This window comes from Plecotus auritus (genome assembly GCF_963455305.1).
Source record: "Plecotus auritus genome assembly, chromosome: 2".
Lineage (NCBI taxonomy): Eukaryota > Metazoa > Chordata > Mammalia > Chiroptera > Vespertilionidae > Plecotus > Plecotus auritus.
The window spans coordinates 105668340-105689914 of NC_137771.1; the positions used below are offsets into that span (position 1 = coordinate 105668340).

General features: G+C 48.2%; 1 protein-coding gene across 14 annotated transcripts in view; it reads right to left on the bottom strand.

Moving 5' to 3' along the window:
- The window catches only part of IQSEC1 (IQ motif and Sec7 domain ArfGEF 1), a 438538-nt gene that overhangs the window by 172070 nt on the left and 244893 nt on the right, over positions 1-21575 (bottom strand). The gene's annotated exons all lie outside the window — the stretch shown is intronic.

Sequence of the window (21575 nt, forward strand, 5' to 3'; positions counted from 1 at the left end):
CCCTCGAGTCAAAAAGTTTGCCCACCCCTGCCCTAGCGGCATAGGTCCTCCCTGCTTACCTTCTGTAGACTCCATGCAGTGGCTGCAGGCACAGAAACTGCCAGTAATCCAGGCAAAAGGCCTTGAACGTGAGCATTTTCACCTTTCCGTCTCCAACCACTGGACCACAGTGGCGCCTCCACTGAGACTGAGAGACTGGAGGGAGTTGGGGGCTAGTGGCTCTGGTCTGCCCTGGTCCCCAACAGGGAAGCTCCACTCACATGGCCCAGCCCTGCCCCTCGGCTCCTGCAGCACAAGCCTCCAATACAAAGAGCAGCGTGCACAAAAGCCTGGCAACTCCTTCCTGAGCTTGCCCATGCGGTCTCAGATTGCTGCTCTCTCTGGAGGCTGATGCTCCTTGGGGCTCTCCTAGGCAAACCGAGGCAACCCTGGCTGTGGCAAGTTGTGGAGGCCTTCAGCCCATCCTGCTTGGGGGCCTGGATGCTGGGGCTCCTGACAGAGCTCTGCAAGCCCCTTCTTCCGACCAGGCCCTGGAGCTCCTGATGGCTCTGGAGTCTCTGAGGCCAGAAAGACCCAGGGTGGGCGGGGGGCACAGGCATGGAGGGGGCGAAATGGCAGAAAACATAGCCTGGTTAGCTAATTATGTTTGATGGAATCCTGGCTCAGCCTGCATGAGAGAAAACTCACTACATAGCCACATGGTACAGGCAGAGCAGCTCTGCTCTGAAAGGCAGTGGAGAAAGATTGACAGGGCTGCACTGGATGGTTGCCTGGGTGACAGGGACACACTGATGAAATCTAAAACAGAACCTCGATGATAGCCGCTCATTGGCTACTGGGTGGCAACTCCTGCATCTAGGGAGGGAGGGAGGGGAGCTGCAGGGCTAAGGGGCCCAGCAGCCCAGGCATTGTTGGGCAGGGACAGAGTAACCAGCACAATGGTGGCTCTGTGGGCCTAGGATCTGGCAGTCACAGCTGACGAAGCAGGACCACTGGGCCCAGCCCCTGTCTTCTCATTCATCCTGGCAGATTCCCAGGTTCTACTCTGGCTGTCCTCTGGTCATTCCCTACACATCAGCTGCAGGAACCTTAACACATCGCTCTTATGCTCCATACCCTCACATGGCCCTCTGCTGCTCTCAGAACCAAAAACAAACTCCTGACCCATCAACTGGCCTTCCATGACCTGGCTCCTGATAGCCATCTGACCTCTCTGAGGCCCCCGATGGGCAGACCCCTGGCCCCCTTCATGTCACCTAATTCACCACAGCCTTTGGGCCTTCCTTGCAGTCCTTCTGCCTCAGGGGCCCTCCCAGGTGACTCATAATCATCCATCACACCTCCATGCCTTCCCCTTCTCTCTGAGGGAAGAGAGTAAAATCATCCCATCTGATTTTCCCCAGGAAATGATCCTCTGAAATGGTCCTCTTCATTTATTTGTTTACTGTGTCTCCCCCACCCCTCCAATTATAGCACAAACATCTCCAGGACACGGCTCTACATCTCTTTGCATAGCCGTCCCTCCGCTCAGCACAATGCCTGGCCCTGCCAGGTGCCCAGTCAGCATTTGCTGAAGAGATAGGGACCTTGGAGAGTAGAACAGAAATGTCATAGAGCACTCACCTCTCTTTTCAATGAGGAAGCCAAGGCCCAATGTCCCAAAGGGAGTCTCACAGCTGGAGATCTTTGCAGCCAGAGCTGATGGATCCACCCTGGGATATGGCCTGGACCCAACTGAGGCCTAAGCCTGCCAGCTCACAGCTCCGCCCATGGGACCCTCTGCCACAGACAAACCCTTCCCATGCATGATTCCTCAGCCTCCTCTCATACCCCTCTCCACCACCACCCTGGCTATCTCACTGTTCCTGCAATATGCCAATTTCACTCCCACCCCAGGCCTTTGCACTTGCTGTGCCTTCTGCATGGAATGCTGTAGCCCCAATCACCACATGTGATATCCACTGTCCAACTCAGAGGCCTTCCCTATCTATAGTATCCCCTTCACAGCCCCTCAATACTCTCACCCCACCACTCCATTTTATTTCTTTCAGAACTCCATATGAAAGGAGCTGAGCCACTTACTTGTTTCTATGTTCACTGCCTGTCTTGCCATCAGTGTCCCGACTCCAGAGGCAGGGCCTTGTGGTGTCCAGGTCACTGATGGCCCAGCAGAGGAGACTAGTCATGGCTGTGAAGGTGCCTCCTTCGATCCTCTCCCTGCTGTACACTGTGGCCAGAGGGGGGGGAGTGCAGTCAGAAGGGGAGAGGGAACTTTCCCCTTCCCCCTACATGAGTGAGAAAACTGAGGCTCAGAGGGGATGCATCATGGGTCTAACACAGCCGTGGGCAAACTACGGCCCGCAGGCCGGATCCGGCTGTTCTATCCGGTTCTCTTGCTCTCCCCTCCGCTCCTTTACTTTGAATTTATATTAGTTCACACAAACACTCCATCCATGCTTTTGTTCCGGCCCTCCGGTCCAGTTTAAGAACCCATTGTGGCCCTCGAGTCAAAAAGTTTGCCCACCCCTGGAACAGCTCTGAGAGGTGGTCAGGGATTGAAACTCAGGTGTGTTTGGCTTAAGACCACAATGCTCCTTCCCCAAAGAGGCCCTGGAGTCCTCGAAGACCACAGGCAGTGCCCATCAGCTGGGGGAACACACAGCCCCTGCTAAGAGACTGTATCCAGCTCTAGATGTGGGCCAGAAGTCAGAGCCACCTGGGTCAGATCCCGCTCTACCCTCAACTAGCCATAGATTTGGTGCAGGTTCCTTCACTTCCCTGTGCCTCAGTCTTTTCATCTGTAAATGGGAATAAGTAACAGTATATCACTCATAGGGTCAACAATGGGTCTGGAACTACTATGGAGAAACAGGAGCAACTCTTTGCTATGCCTGGCAACATCCCCAGCAGTCAAAGCCTTGGGCCTGGGCATGCCTTCCACTAGCCAGGAGCCTGGCCACCCGGCACTGCCTGCCCTGCCACTCTGGGGGCAGCTGCTACGATATAGGGCACCCCTGGAGGCAGTGTCATTGGAGTACTCCTCTCCTGCTGCCTTCTCCCATGGGACACAACCTCTCCCCACTGTAGCTGCCAACACAGTCTCTTCTACCCAACGCCTCAGAGGTCAGGGCACTTGGTTTGTGTGGCCTGTACTTGGCACTGTGGTCTTTGCCATCTGAGCCAATGCGAGGTGCTAGCCATGGGTCATCTGAGCTTCAGCCTGCTTTCCTACTTCCCCTCACTAGAGTCTTGGTGGAGACTCCTCCTTCCACTCCCCACACTGAACTGCTATCTGCTACTTCCTGTCCAGCTATGGCTGGTTCCAAACCCCAGGTTTAGCAGATAGATCACACAGGACCAAGCACTGCCCCAGGTGCCTTCTCCTTCTCCAGCTCCAGCTGAAGAGGTCACCTACGGGCTCCTCTCCCCGGAAGCCAGAGTGTATCCCCAAGTGCCCACAACCTGTGGGCTCAGTAACTCTGCCTGCATGTCAACAAGGCCTTGCCAAAGACCAAGAAGAAAAGAGGATGTGAGGGATGGTATCAGGGTGCCTGTTAGTCACTTCTCTGCACTGTTTGCTATTCTGTGCCCACTCTGGATGGGCAAGTTTTCTAGGAGGGAGAGGGGGAAGGGCTTTTTCCCCTCCCATGCCAGGACCCATGCTGGGCATGGTGAGCAATTCTGGTCTTCAGAAAGCTCCACATCTGGATAAAGGGACTCATCTCTGAAGTCCCCCTGTGGGCACTCAGATGTACATGTGCCATTTGAGTCAATACCAGTATGATGTGAGGATACAGCAACATGGCACCAGGGTTGCCCAGCCCAAGGCTGCCTTACACAAGCTTGGAATCCAGCTCCCAGCTCCAGCCCTGCTCTGATGACATCATGATAACATGGCAGCATCTTGGCCTGCCTCAGGCTTTTTTTGTTTGTCTCTCCCCCACCCCCTCCCAATTCTCCCTCATCTAGCTCTTGCATGAATCTCATGAGGCACATGGGATCCTGCTCACCCCTTCTCGTGCCCTTTACAAATGCTGAAAGTGTAGAGCTCAGGGCACCCTTTACACGGAACACCATTCCATTCCCTGCCTTTGTATCCTGCAGCAACTCCAATTCACCCTACAGAACCCTGATCAAGTATCAACTCCTTTGTGCAGCCCTCTTTGCCCACCTCGTCCGCCGAGGCAGACTTTTGTTCCTTTCTTCTTCTTCCTCCTTCCCCCTGCCCTTCTTCTTCTCCTCTCCCCCACCTCTCTAAGAGCAGTGAGTGTTTTTGAGCAGTTCCTATATACCAGGCATTGGTGTTAACACCTCACAGGCATCAACTCATTTGTGTTCATACAGCCCTCAGGGAGGCATGGTAACACCCTATCACATAGTGGCACGTGGGTTCAAGGCACTTGAGGGCACACAGTATTTTCCAACAGGATGATACTGTCACCAAAGTATACATGTGAAGATGGGGCCTTCACATGGACTGAGGGGGCCCTAGAGTGATGTGGTATAGCCCTAAACCCCCAGTGGCCCATGCCTGGGCTTTCCATCCCCTCTCCCCACTTCCTTCCCACCACTGGGAACCCCTTGGTAGCCTCAATCCCTCAGCAGACCCCCTCTTGGTGTCTCTGACTCCCTAGAAGCCCAACGAGGACTGGCTCTGAATGAGACCTGCCCTCCCTTTGCCTGCTCCCTGCTGAGTCCATGCAGCCTTGTCAGCACAGACAGAGGCCCTGTGCTCCCCACACCTTCCTTCCATGCTCACCCATCTGTGACAGGAGAGGCACAGGACCAAGTAGGAAAAGCCCAGAGTGACTGTCAGAGAAGCCAGCTGCCAGGCATGCTCAAACTCGGAACCAACTGCTAGGCTTAAACCCCAGTTCCAAACTGGGACATGATAGAACCTCCCTCCCTAAGCCTCAGTCTCCTCATCTGGAACATGGGGTGACAATAACAGTTCCACTTCACACGGATATTATGAACAATGGTGAGATATTACCCACAGAAAAAATCAGAAAATTCTAGTGCATGCATATTTGAGATTCTCACAGAGCTATTATCATCCTATATAATAAAGAGCTAATATGCAAATGGTCATCATGCCCTCATGCCTTCATGCCCTCACACCCTCATGCCAGGGCCAGGGTACCTGAGGCCATGTCCCCTACCCTGGCGTCGGGGCTGGGGGCCTGAGGCCAGGCTGGGGGATCTGAGGCCATGACCCCTGCCCCAATGCCAGGGCCGGGGGACCTGAGGCTGTGCCCCCCGCCCTGTGGGGCTTGACAGGGGTGGGGCCAGCTGGGTCAGGGGCTCGTGTGATTTTGAGGTGCGTGCGGGTGGGCGGGGACTTGACTCTGGGTCCCGCAGCGCACCCCAGACTCTGACAGGAGGGAGATTTTCATATACATTTTACTAATTTTCTTTCATCTCTGACACTTTTATTATAGAGAAGGGGCAAATAGCAATATTAAAATATTTCCTCTAATTAACTCCCTTTTAATGTGCATGATTTCATGCACTGGGCCACTAGTTACATATAATAGTATATATTGAGATGTTAGTGCTTAAAAATTAAGACATGAGTTGTAGAGCCAAGAGGGCCCAGATTCAGATCCCAGCTTTGCCACACACTAGCTGTATAACTTTGGACAAATTAATGAAACTCTCTGTGCTGCATCTGTTTTTTGGAAAGATGCCAAGCAGAGTTGGCATTTGATAAATGCCAGCTGTGACTAATATAGAATTCAAAAGATTAATACATTATTCAATATATCTGGTATTATATTACATATAAAATACAGATTATATAGGGGGAGGGGCCCAAGCAGCGTCTTGAAGAGGAGACCGAGGTGGCCACTACACTCTGACACCCCAGAAAAGCTGCAGGACCCAGTCTTTCTGGAACAGAAGAGGCTCAGAAGTCAGGCTCCACTGAATGATGGTCAACAAACAACTCCATGAAGGCCACGTGGGTGAGATATGTGCAGGCACAGACAAGCTGCCATACACCGAAGCCCAGAGATATCACCCACAGAGCTCATCTGGGCCTCCATGACATCAGGAGGCACCCCCAGCCTCATCTGTCATCCTCTTGGATGTACCCTGACCCGTTTGTTTCCTTCAATGACATCCTGAAATGAGCAGATTGGAGGGGCTGCGGGAGAGAGGTAGAAACATCACTGATGAGAATCATGGATGGGCTGCCTCCTGCATGCCCCACCCTGGGGATGAAGCCCACAACCCGGGTACATGCCCTTAACCAGAATCGAACTGTGACCTCCTGGGTCATAGGTTGATGCTCAGCCACTGAGCCTAAGAAGCTATTTCTTAGCAGTGGAGTTGTCACCACCCTAGACCCAAAAGGCTAAGAGAAGGTTGTGATCACCCCGACTGAGAGGGATCAGAGGGGAGTAGAGAGGTCCCCTTTAAAGGAGCAAGACCCTCAGTGGAAGGGTCGGTCAGTCCAGGCCAACTTCACAGGGTGAATAAGTCCTCACCTCATTCTCCCAGCCTCTGAGCTCAGAACGGGCTTCCCCATTGGCAGAAGCTGGTCAACAAAAAGTCCTTTGAGGTGAGTGCAGATGGGTCAGCTTCTGGGGCACAGGGCAGGAGGAGGGGGCTGGAGCATGAATCTGAAGGGGCAAGTGGAAGATGTTGTGAACATCTGCTTACATAGGGGTCTTGTGCGACACTGTGGGCTCCTCCAGGGCCAGCCACTCGGCTCCTTCGCCTTTTGTCGCCACACACCTACCCCGGCTGCACAGCGCAGGATCCCAGCCTGTTCACTGGTGCCTGAATGAACTCTGGCACCTCTGTTTCTCAGAGTGGTGGTAGGGAATGGCCTTCAGATGAATGGGACTGGAACTCCTCCAAGCAAAGGTCTGGAGCAGGGGTCCTCAAACTTTTTAAACAGGGGCCAGTTCACTGTCCCTCAGACCGTTGGAGGGCCGGACTATAGTTTAAAAAAAAAAACTATGAACAAATTCCTATCGCACTGGAGGCCCGGGACAAGTCGGCTGCTAAGCAGGACAGGCAGCGGCACCCGGCGGGCCGGATAAATGTCCTCGGCGGGCCGCATGTGGCCTGCGGGCTGTAGTCTGAGGACCCCTGGGAGGGTTGGAAGACGGAAAAAAGACAAAAATCAGAAAAGCCCCAAAGATGCAGGCTTTCTCTTCAGAAAGTGAGAATAATGAGCCTACTGCCTTCTCCCTCTTATTACAGCCTTCCTAGTGGGAATGAAACCACCCAGACTGCACACGCAGCACATAAAGGTTACCAGTGGTTCCTGTGCATCGTCTCATCAGAGCCCCCCAGCAACCCTGGAAGGCACACTTCCCAACTTTACAGACCAGGCTCAGAGGGGTCGGGCTACTTGCCTGAGGTCACCCAGCAGCTATTGGTGAGACCACAGGTAGGACTTCGAGTCCATTTCTACTGCCATTTGCACTCCGCTGCCCATTGTTAGAGGCCTCTTGGCCCTTTCCTTGCTGGGCACACTTGCTGGGAAAGAAATTCTGACCCATGCTACAACCTGATGAACCCTGCAGACATTCTACTGAGTGAAATAAGCAGGCCCCCAAAATACTGATGATTTCACTTATCTGAGGTCCCTACAGTAGTCACATTCATAGAGACAGAAAGTAGAATGGTGTGTGCCAGGGGCTGGGTGGGGAGGGGAGAATGAGACACTGTTTAATGGGGACAGGGTTTCTGTTTTCAAAGATGAGAAAGTTCTAGAGATGGATGGTGGTGAGGGTTGCACAACAATGTCTATGTAATAGTTGCAATACAATGTCAATGTAATAAATGATAAATTTTATGCTAAAAAAATATATATATTATATTAATGTATGATACCAAAACTATACAAATAAAATGTTACTGTGTTACATTAGCACATCATTCTATATTAAAAGATATTTGTCTTATTCACATATATAAAATCCTCATTGTATATAAGGGGAAACTGGGCTCTGAGAGGGGATTTCCTCAGTGCCGTCCAATCTTACTTAAGGCTGGCCAGCCCCAAGTTCCACTTTCTGTGAAGTCCAACCCCCTTCCTCTGTCCACTGCTATAGCTGCTTTCCCTCCCCTCCCCAGGGACCTCAGGATCTTTGAGGGACCCTAGACCAGACTCATGGACAGAGTTCGTGGCCAGCTAGGCAGGGCTCCAGCTCCTCATCCAGCCTTCAGCTCAGGCTCAGGGAACAAACAGCCCATTCTAGCCACCCTGGACAAGACCTTTCTCTGAATGCCCTCTGAGACCCCCTCCCCAGGCTTTATCAGGCTCCTGAGGAGGCCACTTGCTTTTCCTTCAGTATAAATTGGCTGCCCCAGTCCTACTCCCTGGCACCGCTTCTAATCAGCACCCAACCATATATACAAAGTGTAAGAACAGGAAAAAGTGCTCAGTGATGTAGGAAGTTAAGAGGGGTGGGGGTTGTCACCCAGGACTAGTGGGGGGGCTAGTCATCTCCTGTTACACCAGTGTGTTTAGTTTGTGACAATTCAACAAGCTGGACACTAATTCAATAAAAATTTGCATTATTATAAAAAACAGAACAAAACCCAAACCTCCCATCTCAGCCCCAGCCTGCAGTCCCAGCCCTGAGCAGTAGGCAGAACCCAGGCATTAGGCTCAGTGGGCTGGTGGGCATTCACTTCCTCCCATAGTAGCCTTGTGGCCTCTTGAAAGCCTCTTCCCCTCTATTGGGAAACAGTTAACCCCCCTGGAGCTCTTGGCCTCAGTTTCCCTCTGTTGGACGTGAACGAGAGAGTGGCCAGTGCTTTTCTCTCTGGCTCAGCAGATAACGGAGCACTTTTAATAAATACTGATGCCTAGGCCCCAACCCAGAATAAACTCAAAGCGTCTGGGTGTTTTCCTGCATCTTGATTTGTTGTTGTTGTTTTTTGTTTTTAACTCCTTACTTTGAAATAACCATACTCAAAAGAAGTTGAAAAATAAAATGTCCCATGCACCCCTCTGCATCCTCCCGCTATGATAACATCTTTTGCAACTATAGTCCACCATCCAGCCCAGGAAACGGACATTGGTGCAACCCAGCAAGGTTATTCAGATTTCACCAGTTACACAAGCACGTGAATGTGTGTGCGAGCATGCGTGTCTCTATGTAATTTTATCCCATGTGTAGCTCTATGTAAACAACGCCCCCCACCCTGTGATCAAGTTACAGATCGGTCCCATCACCAGGCCTTCTGGTGCCACCCGCCCTTAGTAGCCACACTCACCACTCCTCCCAATCCTTCATCCCTGACACCCACCAATCTTTTCCCCATTTCCATAATTTTGTCATTTCAAGAATGTTACAGAAATGGAATTGTATGGTATGTAACTTTTTAAGACTGGCTTTTTTCATGCATCACAATTCACTGGAAGTTCTTCCAAGCTATTGCGTGTATCACTAGTTCCTTCCTTTTTATGGCTGAACAATATTCCATGTTGTAGATAGACCAATTTGTTCATCCACTCTCCTGTTGAAGGACATTGGGGCAGTTTCCATTTGGCGGCTACTATAAATAGAACTGCTACAGACATTTTCATGCGGGGTTTTATGTGAACATGTCTCCCTTTCTCTGGAATAAATGCCAAAGAGTGTAAGAGAGGTGTCGTAGGGTGAGTGTAAGTCCTTCCAGAGCAGCGGCACTAGTTTACACCCCCAGCAGCAATGTATGAGCAACCAAGGCCATTGTGTGCTAGCCAGTGCTTCCTGTTGTGGTTACTTAGCCATTCTGGAAGATGTGTAGTGACATCTCACTGTGGTTTGCATTTCACTGGCAGCGAGGGAAGCTGTTCCTGTGTTTACCTGCCCTCTGCATGGCAGCTACCTGTCCCTGTCCGAGGGCACCTAGTTTTTAAAAGCTCCCTAGATAGGTCTACTGGGAAACCATTACCCCCCTAGAGCCCTCTAAGCTTAGAACATTCTGTCAGTTTTTAAAAGAACACATTCGCTTCTGTAAGAATTCTGTGCTCCTTGGCTTTCTGGAGGGCCCTACGGCAGGGACCAGACTGCCACAGGCATCTTGGGCTACAGGGGGCCTAGTTTATTCCTGACAAGGAATGGGAAGAAAAACAGAATGGGGAGAAGGGAGACACTGGTGGCCACGTGGCATGCGATGGGGCCTCTCCTCGCAGTCCCTGCCCTGCAGAGAAGCTCAAAGGCCACAGCAGCCTCTATGAGTATACTTGTGTACAGAAACCTGTGGGTGGCTGAAGACTGTCGGATGGGGCACTGAGGGAGGACTCAAGAGGGAGCTTGAGGCGAGGCGGCTCTGGGCTGGCGCAGGCCCTGCAGTAGGATTATTTGTGGAATTGACCTCATTTTCCAAAGGGGCAGGAAGGCTGCACACCTCCTTATCCCACTGTTCCTCTCCCTCTTATTAAATATCAACTGTAGAAAATAACAGCAGCACACAACAAGAAAAATAAAATTATGCACCATCCCAACTCCCTAGGGGTTAACCAGTGTTAATATCTGAGGATAGTTCCTGGCCAGGTCTTTCTCTAAATGTGTGTCTGTGACCAGGGAAATGGATGTTTTTGGTTATATGAAAATATACTCTGCCCTGTAAAACATGTATCACCACCCACTTAACACTGCTCTTCAGTGTGTTTTTAGGTCTTCAAACATTCCTTCATATCATGTCACTCCTTTGAAAGCTGCTAGGAACCCTGGCGTGCTTTCTGCACCTTGGAGGGTGTTGGGCTTGGCTCCATCTCCGGTCTCCCTCATAAACAAGGGCATGGGAGTGTCCTTGCAATGCAGTCCCTGTATAAAGCCCCCGACATTCCTTTAGCACTCATTCCTGGAATGTCTGGGCCACAGGAGGGAATGTTTTTACAGCTCTGGGTACACACAGTGCTGACCCCAGAGGTTGGCCCATGACAACAGGTGTTTGGTCATTCTTCGGGCTCCAGAAGTTGCTCCGTTTGGGCAGGGATGAGGGCCTGCACCTATCAGCTGTGAGGTGTATCTCAGGTGAGGCAAGAGTGGCAGCTGGGTCTGTGCTCCTGACCACTCAGCTAGGCAGCCGGACAGAGCACCCCACAGCGAGGAGCAGCCTGGGGCTCACCCTCGCTACTGCCTACGAGTCAGTGAGTGGAGTCCTTGCCTCCTTCCATCTGGGGCTCCAGATGTGCAGATGCTCCCTAGACTGGTCTACTGGGAAAGAGTTAACCCCCTAGAGCCCTCTAAGCTTAGAATGTTCTGTCAGTCCTACTGGACTGGAGCCCAGAGACACCCCTCTCCAACTCCAGGCTGCCCTGTTATCTTGTCCCCATGCCACACAGAGGGTCACACAGACCTGCTGGGTTCCTAGTACTGGTTTGCTTCAGCATCCACATTATCATCTGTGAAATGGGCTGACCTTCTTGCCTCAGAGGCTATAGTGAGGCTCCTGGGAGGTGACAGCCTGGAGGCGCCTCATAAACCAGACATGTGAGGTGTTGCTGTTGGCTCACACCTGGCTGCCCTGCTCAGGCTCCTGGTGCCCCCTGAGCAGGCCACTGAGGGCTCCTGCCTACCACCCTCAACTTTCCTGTCCTGACTCTGGGCCCCAAGCACAGTGAGGTGACTGTCAAGGGCTGGCCCCCATGCCCCTTTATCCTGCCAGGCTGCCCTGCCCAAGAACTCAGCCTGAGTTTGGAAAACTCCTGTGTGGGAGTATCTCTGCATGCCCCGTCCCCTGAACAGAGATGTGGATAGAGATCCCAGAGCAGCAGGCAGGAGCACTGGGGTGAGACCTAGGGGAAGTCTTGTCCCTTTCTGGGACTCACTGCACAATGAGGTTTGTCTAGAGAAGTGGTTCTTAACTCTGTAGGTATAGGTGTCTCAGACCACTTTGGGACAACCATTCATTCATCCACCTGCTAACTGTATAGCCCCACTTGGTGCCAGGCTCTCTAAGAGCTTAGTACTGCTTACGTTACACTCACCACCACCTTTTGACGTGAGATGTTTTTATTCCCAATTTACAGATGAGGGAACTGAGGCTCCCAGACATGATCAGAGGCATTATTCAGAGCACAGCATGCTCCTGTGTGGAGGAAAGGGGCAGATGAGAAAATCAGAAAGTAGAAGCAGGTGTATGATATGTTGTGGGGCAGGGGGGACAGATCAGAGGGGCAGGGGCTGCCTTCAGACAGTGGCCAAGAAAAGCCCTCAGGAAGAACTGACCTCTGAGCTGAGGTCTGAGCGACAAGCAGAAGGGTGGGGTTCCATGAGAAGAACCAGCAAGAGCCAGACCTGAAGTGGGAGTGGCCAAGCATGTTCCAACTGAGAGCCCTGCTATGGCACAGGGTGGAGGTCAGGTCAGGTGCAGGAGGCCAGGCCAGGCATCTGCTGCAGGAACAAAGGCCTGGCTTGGAGAGAGGCCCACCGAGACTTCCGGCAGCACTGCTCCAGCATCCCGGCTACTGCACCTGAAGGTCCCCCCAGGGATTCTCTGCATAAGGCAGGAGCATTGGTTGAGGAGGTCCAGAGTCTGGGCAGCCAGCCAGGACATGTCCAGCCTCTGCTGTCACACTCTGTCACTCCCAGGCCTGGTCCACTAATGAGCAGAGAGCAGAAAAATGCCTTAGTCCCACAAATCTCAACTCCTTACTACCAGAACCAACAGACACCACTCTATCACCAGGGCAGGTGCAATTCCCAGCAAACCAGTTAGAGTCCACCCAGCCTTCCTGGGAGGGGGTGTCTTTCCTGGATTTTCAACTTCAGCCTACAAGGTGTCAGGTTCTTCGGGTGCTCACATGATCTCATTTAAGCCTCAGGTTGTCCTAGGGTGCTAGAGTTTCTTATCCCCACTTTACAGGTGAGAAAACAGGCTCAGAGAGGCTGAAACCTGCCCAAGGCCTCTTGGCTGATAAGCAACCCACCTAGATTCTGACCTGGGTCAGCATGGCACTGTACCCTGTCCTCTGCTCCAGAGCTCTCCATCATCCACGGTCTTCCCAGGCAGATGACCTCCAACCAGAACACTCTGATGTAAGGTGGAGGATTTGCTGAGGTGCACATTCTCTGAAGTTGTCCAACCTGCATTCTCTGAACGTGTCCAACCACTGCAGGGTGGGGATGAGGTCCCTTCAGATATTCAGAAAATAACCAAAACTCAGCAACTTACACATTTAAATAATGCATTCTCGTGGTTTAGAAATAAAATAAAAAAGCTATCAAGTGAAAATCTCCCTCTTGGGGGAAATAAGATGATGGCATAGGTAAACACAGTACTCACCAACTCCCACAACCACCCAAAAATTACAACTAAAATACAGAACAACCATCATTCATAATCACTTGAAATCTACATGAATGGAAGTCCTACAACGAGGGTAAGCACATTGAGACTCGTAGGAGGGGCAAAGGCATGGAATGAGCTGGTCCAACACCCACGTGTGTTATTTTTTAAAAATCAGTCTGAGGAGGCCTCCTGTGAGGAGCAAGGGGTCCCAGCCCCACACCAGACCTCCAGCCCAAGGTTCCAGAGCCGGGAAGAGAAGTTCCTGCAACTCCCAGCTATAAATACCAGTGGCAATTGTAGCTGAGTGACACAGAGGCTGTAGGAGACCCAGGCAGTTCCTCTTAAAGGTATAGCACATGAACTTACATCGACTCGCTCTATCTGAACTCCAGCATTGGGGCAGTGCCTTGGGGGAATCCAGGGACATATAGGGAGGAACTGGATTGCCTGGCATTGGAGCAAGAATTTGGGGGCGTCTTTCTCCCAGACAGGGGTGCTTGCAAGGGTTATTGTTCCTATACTAAGACCTTCCACATCGCAGAGCTGACTGGCAGCCATATCTGAGTTTCCATCAGTCTGGCTCACACTGTTCCCTCTGCCCTGGTGAGTCCCTGAGACCCCACCCAATCCAATTTGTAGCCCCACCTAAGCTGTTTGCAGTGGTTTTTCCACATGAATGGCCTGTCCTGACTCAGGCTTTAGACTTTCCTAAAAATCTCTCAAACAAGCAGCAGCAGGAGTCAGCAAGGCCTAGCATTAGCAGCAACCTGCCTTGCTTCACATGTTGGGCACTTCCAAGCCTCACATAAGTAGCAACCTTCTGCAGATCACTCTGTAGCTCCTGCCAGGTGGCCCCAACCAGTGGCTGACTTTGCACCTCCTGGGAGGCCCCAGAGCCAGTGAAACCAGTGGACAGCTTCAGACCATAGTAGACTACAACTCTACACATCGACAAGCAATACACTCAAGGGGCAGACTCAGAGCACCAAAGCCCCACTGAAACAAGTCCTGATCCATAGGGGTGTCTCCTGAACAGCAGTTCTTATACTGTAGTAGCAGCTGGTCCTTATAGCCAATTAGCCTGGAGGTCAACTCCTCCTAGTGACACCAACGACAATTAAAACTCAATTACAACAAGACTGTGCACTCAGCCAACACAGGGGCACACCTAGAGTGTATCACATAGCAAGTTCACAACCCCTCTCTGTGACTGGGGAGGCTGAGCCACTGGGCCCTAAAGGACACTTACTATACAAGGCCACTCTACCAATTCCAGGGGACATAGCAGCTCTTCCTAGTACATAGAAACAAACCCAGGGAAGGAACCAAAATGTGGAGACAAAGAAACATGTCACAAATGAAAGAACAGAAGAAATTGCCAGAAAAGGAGCTAAATGAAATGGAAGCAAACAGACTACTACTCGATACAGAGTTTAAAACAATAGTTATAATGATGCTCAAGGATCTTAATGAGATCTTCAAGGGACTTAGTGAGACTTTCAAGGATCTTAGTGAGAATGTCAAATACATGAAAAAGAAGCAGTCAGAAATTAAGCATGCACTAACTAAAATAAAAAATAGTTTACAGGAATTCAACAATAGAATAGAGGCAGTTGAGAATCAAATCAGCGATTTGGAATATGAGGAAGCAAACAAATACAAACAAAAAACCCCACAAAAAATACTCCATCAGAAGAGCAAAAAGAATAAAAAAATATAAAGATATTTTAAGGAGCCTCTGGGAAAACTTCAAATGTATCAACATTAACATTTTGGGAATGCCAGAAGGAGAAGAGGGAAAGATATTGACAACCTATTTGAAGAAATAATGACATAAAACTTCCCTTACCTGTTGAAAGAAATAGACATACAAGCCCAGGAAGCACAGAGAGTCCCAAACTAGAGGAACCCAAAAAGGCCCATACCAAGATGCATCATAATTGAAATGCCAAGGGTTAAAGACAAAGAGAGAATTTTAAAAACAGCAAAAGAAAAACAGTTACATACCAGGGAGTGCCCATATGACTGCCAGCTGATTTCTCAACAGAAACTGCAGGCCAGAAAGGAGTGGCAAGAAATATTCAAAGTGATGAATAACAAGACCTACAACCAAGATGACTCTACTCAGCAGAGCTATCATTTAGAATTGAAGGTCAGATAAAGAGCTTCACAGACAAGGAAAAGCTAAAGAAATTCATCACCACCAAATCAGTATTACATAAAATGTTGAAGGCTATTCTTTAAGAAGAGAAAGAAGAAGAAGAAAAAAGGATAAATAATATGGACAATAAAATGGCAATAAATACATATCTATCAACAATTGAATCTAAAAATAAAATTAAACAAATAAGGAATATAATGAACAAAATAAACTGATGAATAAAATAGAACTAGAAGCATGGAAACATGGAACAGACTGATGAATATCAGAGGAAAGGGGAAAAGGGAAAGAGGGAAGAGATAACCAAAGAACATATATGCATATATGCACTACCTATGGGCACAGACAATAGGGTGGTGAAGGCCTGGGGTGGGACAGGAACCAGGTAGAGGAGGGCAATGTAGGGTAAAAAGGGGTATACCTGTAATACACTCAACAATAAAGATTTTTTTTTAAATCAGGCAAAAAAAAAAAATAAAGAGGAAAGAAAATCTCCCTCTCAACTGTCCTATGTCCACTGAGGTACCCCTACTCCCTAGGGAATCCCGCCATTAGTTTCTTGGGCATCCTTACAGAATTTCTTCATGCAAATATAAGCAGATATATACATTCCTAGCTACAGGTATTAAATGGGTGCATATGATCTGGTTTTCTTTCTCCTTACATAAAGGCCTCAGCCTAGACACATTGTCCTGTTTTTCCTTTATGTTACGCTAGAGGCCCGGTGCACAAAATTTGTGAACGGTGGGGGGTAGGGGGAAGGGTGTCCCTCAACCCGGCCTGAACCCTCTCACAATCTGGGACTGCTGGCTTCTAACCGCTTGCCTGTCTGCCTGCCTCATTGCCCCTAACTGCTTCTGCCTGCTAGCCTGATCACCCCCTAACCGCTCCCCTGCCGGCCTGACTGACGCTTAACTGCTCCCCTGCTGGCCCGATTGCCCCCAACTGTCCTCCCCTGCCAGCCTGATCACCCACAACTGCCCTCCCCTGCCACAAACTGCCTCCTCCATGCGAGGTGGCAGAGATGCTGGGACTGGCCTCCTCCGTGCCCTGCAGAGCCATGGGTCCCCCAGGCCTCACCACATGGAGCGGCCACCAGGCCCAGCCTCCGCTGTGTGCGCAGCCATCTTGTGGCAGCTATCTTGTGGCGGCTATCTTGTGACGACATCACGCGAGGGTGTCGCATGAGGGCATCGCGTGAGGGCGTGATGCCACCTAGGTTTTTATTATATAGGATTGTGGAGCTTGCACCTCAGTCTCAGGCACAGATGCCCTGCACTTCCCATGCCACTGTGGGTTGAAGACTAAACCAGGTGATGGGGGCAGGCTCTTAGGTTCACAACCCCTCTCTGTGTAAGGTGAAGGCAGGACAAGGTTGGGGGGACCTGGAAAAGCGGGAAGGGCATGGTGAATACCTCCTGAATGCAGTGGCGGTCCAGAGCCATGGATGTTGGTGGGGGCTGCCTCCCCTTCCATAGCCAACGTGGGGCCCACTGAATCCACAAACATACTCTCAGACCCTGTTGACCTCATATAGACAGACAAATATATACACAAGACACATTGTTACCATTGCATGAGCATGCACACATACAAAAACATGCATATACATGTGTGCACATACATAAAAACATGCACACTCATACATATCCATGCCACACCTGACTGTGCACACATACAAGCAGGAATACCCTTCCAGCAAGTGGCGGGGACATCCCACTGGCCTCAGGCCTGGTCTCAGGCTGCCAAGCACAGGCTCACACTGTGAGCAACAGTTGGGCTGTGATGTACTCCATTACCTCTGCCTCCATGCCCTGCACTCAACAATCACATTAAAGTGAATCTTCCCCCAGGCTTCCTTCACCTGAGGGCCAGAAACCAGGAGGACATCAGTGATGAACAACTCAGGTTTGGTTTATTTTGTGCCATACAATATTATATTAATTTCATGTGTGTCACATAGCAAGTAGATATTTATATACTTTTTTCATTATTCCTCATCCGAGGATATTTTTTCCATTGATTTTGACAAAGAGTGGAAGGGAGGGGGGAGGTGAAAAGAGAGGGGAAGAGAGAGAGAGAGAGAGAGAGAGAGAGAGAGAGAGAGAGAGAGAGAAACATTGATGTGAGAGAGACACATTGATTGGTTGCCTCCTGCACGTACCCCAACCGGAACCAAACCTGCAACCCAGGTACATGTCCTTGACATGGAATCGAACCTGTGACCCTCTGGTGTGCAGGCCAACACTCTAACCACTGAGTCATATTGGCCAGGGTGATATTTATATACTTTATGATGTCATCATCCCAATATGTCTAGTATCTATCTGATGCCATACATAGTTATTACAATATTATTGACTATATTCCCCATGCTGTACTTTACATCCCTGTGATTATTTTTATAACTGAGAATTTGTAATTCTTAATCCCTTCACCTTTTTCACTCATACACCCCCACATCTGCAACCATAGGTTTATTCTTTATATCTGAGTTTGTTACTATATTGTTTGTTCATTTATTGTTATTATTTTTTAGATTACACATGCAAGTGAAATCATATGGTGTTTATCTTTCTCTATGTGATCTTTTTCACTCAGCATAATACCCTCCAGGTCCATCCATGTTGTTGCAAATGACAAGATTTCATTCTTTTTTACGGTCGATACACCACTTCTTTATCCACTTGTCTATAAATGAACACTTATCTTAGCTACTGTGAATAGTGCTGCGATGAACATAGGATGTGTACAGATGTTGATGTGAAGAAGACTCACTCCATGTTTGTGACCTGATTTATTTTTGTTCAAGTTTTTCATATTGTGAAGTCTGACTAACCTAACTGTTCTCAGGCAGCATGCTAAAGCCTTATAGTTAACTAGAGGCCCGGTACATGAAATTCATACATGGGGGTGTGTGTGGCCTTCAGCCCAGCCTGCACCCTCTCCAATATGGGACATCCCTCTCACAATCCGGGACTGCTGGCTTCTAACCACTCGCCTGCCTGCCTGTCTGATTGCCCCAAACCACTTCTGCCTGCCAGCCCAATCGCCTCCTAACTGCTCCCCTCCTGGCCTGATTGACGCCTAATTGCTCCTCTGCTGGCCCGATTGCCCCCAACTGCCCTCTCCTGCAAGCCTGGTCAGCCCCAACTGCCCTCCCCTGCAGGCTTGGTTGCCCCTAGCTGCCCTCCCCTGCAAGCCTGGTCACCCACAACTGCCCTCTCCTGCTGGCCATCGTGTGGTGGCCATCTTGTGACCACATGGGGTGGCCATTTGTGCGAGGGTGTGACGGTCAATTTGCATATTTCCTCTTTATTATATAGGACGATTATCTATGTTCTATAAACTCATACAATGTAATCATAAAGATTGTGTCAGTAATGGCTAGAATGGCATTACAACCAACATAAACACTAAACTGGTGTTGTAATCCATCAGAAGACCATCTTGGTTGTCATGCGATTCTAGCTGTTACTGACAACAATCTGGTTCTTGGCATGTACTGTATTCTTTGTCCTTTTGTCTTGCCCATCATTAGTACCTTAACTATACTATGAAATATTTACTCTAACTTCTGTCTGGTAGCAAAGAATAACTGTGCAGATGGCTAGACTGCCATCTTGTCCAATCCTATTCCTGTGAGTAACTTACAATAAATTCTACTATATTATTTGGAGTTGCCAGCCTCCTTCACTCTCAAGGTACCTTCTCGATATGGTGGTCATCATACCTTTGCTTCACCATCAGACAAGCGTGCATATATCTTTTTAATTAGTGGTTGTTTTTGCTATTTTCATAAATATTCAGAAGTGGAATTGCTGGGTCATAAGCAGTTCAATTTTTAATTTTTGAGGACCCCTCCCCACTGTTATCTGTAGTAGCTGCACCAGTCTGTATTCCCACAAATAGTGCATGAGGGTTACCTTTTCTCCACATCCTCCCCAGCACTTATTGTTTGTAGATTTATTGATGATAACCATTCTGGCAGGTGTGAGGTGGTATCTCAATATGGTTTTAATTTGCATTTCCCTGATGATTAGTGATGTTTTTCACTTTTTCATATGTCTACTGATCATCTGTATGTCCTCTTTGGAGAAGTGTCTAACCAGGTCTTCTGTCCATTTTTTTTTAAACCAGATAGTTTGTTTCTTTAGTATTGAGTTGTATTTCTTTATATATTTTTTATATTAGCCTCTTATCTGGTGTGTCATTGGCAAATATCTTCTCCCATTTGGTAGGTTGTATTTTTGTTTTGTTGATGGTTTCTTCTCTGTGCAAAAACTCTTTAGTTTGATGTAGTGCCACATGTTTAAATTTGCTTTTGTTCCACTTGCCTGAGGATACATATCCAAAAAAATATTGCTAAGAGAGATTTTAAAGAGTTTACTGCCTATGTTTTATTTTTTAAAAAATATTTTTATTGATTTCAGAGAGGAAGGGAGAGGGAGATAGAGATAGAAACATCAATGATGAAAGAGAATCACTGACCAGCCTCCTCCTGCTTGCCCCACACTGAGGATGGAGCTTACAACCCAGGCATGTGCCCTGACCGGGAATTGAACCATGATCCCCTGGTTCACAGGGTGACACTCAACCTCTGAGCCATGCCAGCTGGGCTGCAAATAATGATAGATTTTCTTCTTCCTTTCTAACTCAAATGTAATTCATTTCTTTTTCTTGTCTGATTGCTGTGGCCAGTATTTCCAGTACTATGTTGAATAAATGTGGTGAACATGACACCCTTGTCTTGTTCCTGATGTTTTTAAAAACAAACAAACATATTTTTATTGAAAATAAAGAGAGGAAGGGAGAGGAAGAGATAGATAGAAACATCGATGATGAGAAAGAATCATTGATTGGCTGCTGCCTCCTGCATGACCTTATTGGAGATTGAGCCCACAATCCATGCATGTGCCCTGACTAGGAATTGAACTGTGACCTCCTGGTTCATAGGTTAAAGTTCAACCACTGAGCCACACCGGCCGGGCTTGTTCCTGATCTTAAAGAAAAAGCTTTCAGCTTTTCACAACTGAGTATGATGCTAGCTACTGGTTGTCACCGGTGGCCTTTATTATGTTGAAGTATGTTTCCTCCATCCCCACCTTACTGAGAGGTTTTTTAAAAAAAGTCATAAATAAACGTTGAATTTTATCAAATGCTTTTCTGCATATATTGGTCTGATTTTTATCTTTCATTTTGTTTATAAGGTGTATCAAGTTAATTGACTTGCAGATATTGAACCAACCTTGCATTCCAGGAATAAATCCCACTTGATCATGCTGTATGATCTTTTTAACGTATTGCTGAATTTAGTTTGCTAATATTTTGTTGAGGATTTTTGCATCTATATTCATCAGTAGTATAGTGTTCATCATTTGTAGTGTCTTTTTCTGGTTTTTGTACCAGGGTAATGCTGGCCTCATATAATGGGTTAGAAAACCTTCCATTCTCTTCTCTTTTTTTTAATATAATAGTTTGAGAAGATGGGTGTTAATTCTTCTTTGAATTTGGTAAAATTCACCTGTGAAGCTATCTGGTCCAGGACTTTTGTTGTTGGGAGGTTTTATTTTTTATTTTTTATTACTTATTCGATTTCATTAGTAGTTATCAGTCTGTTCAGATTTTCTGGTTCTTCCTGATTATGTTTTGGAAGATTATATGTTTCTAGGAATTTATCCATTTCCCACTGATTGCCCAGTTTGTTAGCATGTAATTGTTTGTAGTATTTTCTTATAATCCTTTGTATTTCTGAGGTGTTGGTTGTCACTTCTCCACTTTCATTTTTTATTTTATTTGCACCTGCTCTCTTTTTCTTCTTGATGCGTCTGGCTACAGGTGTTTTAATTTTATTGATTTTTTTTCAAAGAACCAGCTCTTGATTTCATTAATCTTTTCTATTATTTCAGTCTCTATTTTGTTTATTTCTTCTCTGATCTTTATTATTTCCTTTCTTCTACTCTGTTCTTCTTTTTCTAGTTCCTTTAGGTGTAAAGGTAGAGTGCTTACTTTTCCTGAGGTAGATCTGTGTTGCTATGAATTTCCTTCTTATTATTGCTTTGGCTGTGTCCTATAGATTTTTTGTTGTTGTTGTCATGTTCTCATTTTCATTTGTCTCAAGGTATCTTTTGATTTCTTCCTTGATTTTAATAGCATGTTATTT